The sequence below is a fragment of the Quercus suber genome, unplaced genomic scaffold (genome assembly GCF_002906115.3).
Source record: "Quercus suber isolate HL8 unplaced genomic scaffold, Cork oak 2.0 scaffold_232, whole genome shotgun sequence".
In the NCBI taxonomy this organism is placed as follows: domain Eukaryota; kingdom Viridiplantae; phylum Streptophyta; class Magnoliopsida; order Fagales; family Fagaceae; genus Quercus; species Quercus suber.
The window spans coordinates 1044520-1049498 of NW_027069689.1; the positions used below are offsets into that span (position 1 = coordinate 1044520).

The following is a 4979-nucleotide window of genomic DNA, read 5'->3' on the forward strand; positions in this document are numbered from 1 at the left end:
TCGGACATACATGCACAAGCATTTTGCCTAATCTGATTTTCATCTCTATTGGTCATTTCAGATGGCAGGGTGTTCGTCCCGGACGTCAGAGCAGTGCACGTAAGGGATCTCAATTTCATCCTCAGGTCCGAGATTTTCGTTCACACAGGCGGGCAGCTTCGAGCCTCTCACCTTATACTCGGGGTCGACCCTGTGTACTCCACTTGGCAGAATTTTAGTCAAGCTCTGCTAGTTGATAGTCCCCTTCTATCTTACATAGACGTTCGACACGCGAACTTTCTTCCCCCCAAGTTTACAGCAGGGCGAGGCACGCGAACAGGGTCCCGGTATATTTGTTCTGACGAGATTGCACCAGTGAGGGACGAATCAGCCGAACGTGTCTCCCGGGCCCGAAGGGAACGTGCACACGAACAGATCCAGCAAGAAGCCCCTGTCCAACAAGAAGTTCAAGTTGACCAGGAACCCCCACCCACAGATACCGAAGTAGTTGGTGAGTCATCAGGTGAAGCTATGGTGACTCGNGCAAAAGTGTATTCATCAGGCCGAATGCCACGGCTTCTCAAAAGGGAAAACAAATGGAGGGATTGCTCATAGGGTCCACAAAGCGAGTACCCTTTAATCATGGAATTGAAAAGGAGAATATTTGGGTTATGGGTTCGGCAAAAGATGCAATTTGCGTAGGCCATTTTGTGAAGGGACCCGCAAACGGAGACAAAGTGGGCAAGGACTTGGTTTAATTGGTCGAGGCCGTGGCGGAGGAAGTGGGCATGGATTTCGGGGAGTCGGGTTCGGGTTTTGTGGCCGTGGAGGAGGCGGAGGACTCGCCGCTCAACCTTGAGGAGAGCTTTGCTCATGGTGGGTTTTTTTTTTTTTGGCTATGGAAATGTGAGGGTTACAGAGAAATATGAGTTTAGAGAGAAATAACTGAAATTTGAAAATTTTGGTGGGTTAGCGGGAAGGGGCGTGAATAAAACCACAAGTCGTTTTTTGTTTTCCTTTTTTTTTTTTTGTACCTTTGGGGAAACGACAAGAACTTTTGCTTTCCCAATTCCAAATTTGTTTAATTTTTTATATCCTAAACTCTTCTCAAATTCTATTAAATTTTTAAAAATGAATTTCAAATATGTCTTATTTCAAATATGTCTTATTTTAGTCTTTTAGACTTTAATTAGCGTTGCTTCTCTTTGTTGACTTTTTATATAGGCAGCAAAACACAGGACATGTTGAGGGATAGAGATAAGAAAAAAAAATTACTAGAGAGTAGAGAGAGAATGGATAAGCACGACCACACATTCAAAAAGAAAAAGAGGGAGAAAGTTTGTGAAGAAAGAAAACTCATGCTTATACTATAAAGTATAGACCTCTCACCTCCTTTCATATCATTGAATAAAAATTCTTACCAGTATTTTAATATGGTTTCTTACAGTTTGTTTTCTTATTAAGTAATGAAGCTTCAGTTAGTTAACAATTTTTTTTTTTTTACTAATGTCAAACAACCATGCGACCATCCCAACTGGGTCGAATTGGGTAGCTTGAAGACCTGAAAACGTTAACGCCTAGCAATAATTAGACTATGACACAGTGTCATAGTTCATCTACCAAGTTTAGGTTCCCATCTCTTTGTGATCAAGGACATAGATAGATGTACAAGCCTTTATTAGAACAATTATTATTCAAGCAAGGGTCAATTGCATCTTATTTGTTGAACACTTGAACCCGAAGTTCGTCAATCTGCATTAATGACACTCCAATTTAGAGCAAAAAAATAGCTCCGAAATAGGGAGGGATGGCGTGTTAGGTTTGAATTGTTCAATGGGTTTTTCAATTTGACTCAACCTCAATAAGATAGATTATACAATTTTAAGGCTTTTGTTGATGGGTTTGCGCACCTGTTAAGGAGGTTTGAAAAGGGTTCCATCTATGTTGGGAAATAACAAAAGCTAATAGATATATGGATTTTAAACTAAAAGTGACTCGACTCTTTATAAAAAGTCAAGTAATTGTATTATAAAATTCTATCTTATCAAATAGACCAACAAAAGCTGATAAAAATATGGACTTTAAACTGAAAGTGACTCGACTTTTTATAAAAAGTCAATCAATTATATTATAAAATTCTACCTTAACAAATAGACAAATAAAATGTGATAAAAATATAGACTTTAAATTGAAAGTGACTCGACTCCTTATAAAAAGTCAATCAATTGTATTATAAAATTCTATCTTAACAGATAGACAAACAAAAGCTAACACAAATATGGAATTTAAACTAAAAGTGACTCAACTCTTTATAAAAAACCAATCAATTGTATTATAAAATTCTATCTTAACAGATAAATAAACAAAAGCTAATAAGATTATGGAATTTAAACTAAAAGTGACTCGACTCTTTATAAAAAGTCAATAAATTGTATTATAAAAATCTACTTTAATACATAGATAAATAAAAAGCTAATAAAAATATGGATTTTAAGCTGAAAGTGATTTGACTCCTTATAAAAAGTCAATCAATTATATTATAAAATTCAGAATTCTTCCTTGACAAATAGACAATAAAAGGGTGAGTTGGGGTTCAAATTTTCAGTAATTTGAATCTAATAAGGTTTGAGTAATAAATATATATATATATATATATTTTACAAGCATCTAATAATTATTAAACATTGCATACCTCAACCCAACTGAATTAATATACATTTAAATTACTCATATTATTAGTTTTTAGTCTTTGCCTTTTCTTCATGGGCGTTAAGATGAAAACTTGAAATGCAACAACGCATGCTTTTTAGTTAGCCTACTAAACCAACAAGAACCTCTTTTACCACGAAATTTTATCTTTATCTTGTACTAGACAACGAGTTTTTGGTTTTAGACAGCATGTCGCTGATGCAAGAGACGTACTTGTGTGGTGTGAGTATGAGTGTTTTTGTTTCGCCCTATACTAAGGCCATTCTCACCAAAACATTTTCATTTCGTTTGTACGCATGTCGTCAAACAAAAGTTTTCCCATAAGATTCAAAGAAACATTCAGTTGTCCCTAATGAGGATTGTCCCTTCTTGCTCATATTCTGAATTTGTGATGATAGAAGAATAATGATATTTTTGTTGGGGTTCTACAACAATTGTCAATCAAAAACAGCGGGTTATGGATGTCGAGCAGAAATTGCATTCTCCAAACCCTCCATCTAATGCAGACTTTAACCACAAGAGAGTCAGAAGAAAGGTACAAGGTAGCCTTAAATCATACATTGATCAGTATCTCCTGCAAGGAGGATGTACAAGAATGAAAATGAATGGCATCACCACTCACCAGTAAAATCTACCATAAATGTCGAGAAATTCCATGAAATTTGCTTTTTTGCTGTTAACATAGAACATCTCAAATGAAATATAAAATGAACATACAATTTCTAAAAGGTCAAGTTACCTAAATTAGACTGTTCCTTACAGAACTGTCACAAGTACAATGCTACAAAGGTTACATGGCCAAAACTCACTCCAAATATAGGATGGAGTGATGAAACATGGTCACTTCTTGGATGAACGGAAACCCCCAAATCCCATCATTTCCGCAACATCAGGATCCATTTCAGTTTCCTCTTCTGCCACCTTCTCTCTCTGAACACAAAAATATAACCAAATTATCAGGAAACATTACAGTTAAAATCTACAGACAGGCAAAAAAATTTCCTGAACAGTCTTATGGCTCAGGCATACATTATTAAGCAAACCATGGTAGTACAGTGCTCACCTTCTTCTCTTTTTTCTTTTCACGACGTTGACGCTTCCGTTCCTCCTCTTCTTGTTGCTGCTTTAAGATCCGCTCATCAAGATCTAGGGAGAGAGAAAAAGAGAGAGAGGGATCAATTTTCCAACAACCATNTAAAACTATCATATTGATTTGCAGTTCAGCGAAAACTCAAAGTACAGCATACCTATATCACAAGATTACTTTTAGAATTTTTTTTTTTCAGTATAATTCTTATTAGCACTCAAAATACTAACAATCTAATCAACCAATTGAGCATCTTAAGTCCTTTTTTTTGTCCATGAGTTTCTCCTATTCTTTTTAAAAATCACATGTCCATAAAATTTATAAAAATAAAATATAAGTATATATCAAAACTACATCTAAGGGGGAAGAAAAAAATACTAGACTACATTTACAATAAATAATATTCATAAAAATTAAATATAACAATATTACTATAAGAAACCATAAAATAAATAGAATTTAAATTCAACCAAAAAAAGAAGAAAAATATGGTATCTCTTAATATTTGCTTAGCTTTAAATAAGAAAACTCTTTATTAAGGTAGAGCGGGGGGCTAATGAAAATATGATTATTTAAGAGCATTCTCAGGAAGAATTAGTGAAGATAAACTAAAGAGAGAGCACTAGATGATGATGAGAGTCTTTTGGGTGGTTGTAAAGTGGAATGGGAGACTGTAATAGTTTTGAAGAAGCGCAAAACTTAAGTACAATTCCTTAAGTGTAGTACATTAGGTTATTCAATTAAATTCAACTACATGTTTAGTGTAAGGTAGGAATTTGTTCCCCCCACATCTGATTGTATCCTACCGCGGTGCCTAGCGCGGTAGGATACAATCAGATGTGGGGGGAACAAATTCCTACCTTACATTTAGTATGACCAATAAAATACAAACAATATTATTATTTTTAAGCAGGGGTGGCTCCATGTGTAATTCAGAGTGGTCATAGGACCACTCTGACTTGCCAAAAAATGTATATATATACTTCCAAATACACACACACACAAAACTAACCTATTTTAACCATCCTAATAGAAACATTGACCACATTGACTTGAGAATTACAAGAATTTTAGTTCAATAAAAATAAGATTACTGCTACATTCACAAAATTTTTACAATAATTTTACCACAATTCTTATGTGATAAGAAAAAATGGTTATTAAAATTCTAATTTGTGCCCAATATTGACATCACTTTTTAACT

General features: G+C 34.8%; 1 long non-coding RNA gene across 1 annotated transcript; it reads right to left on the reverse strand.

The window, feature by feature from the left end:
* Nucleotides 1–3212: 3212 nt before the first annotated feature.
* On the reverse strand, nucleotides 3213–3844 carry LOC112005628 (uncharacterized). Its single transcript, XR_010631650.1, has 2 exons — nucleotides 3752–3844; nucleotides 3213–3618 (listed from the first exon to the last, which is right to left on the reverse strand). It is a non-coding gene; the product is annotated as an uncharacterized LOC112005628 (long non-coding RNA).
* Between the last annotated feature and the right edge of the window lie 1135 nt (nucleotides 3845–4979).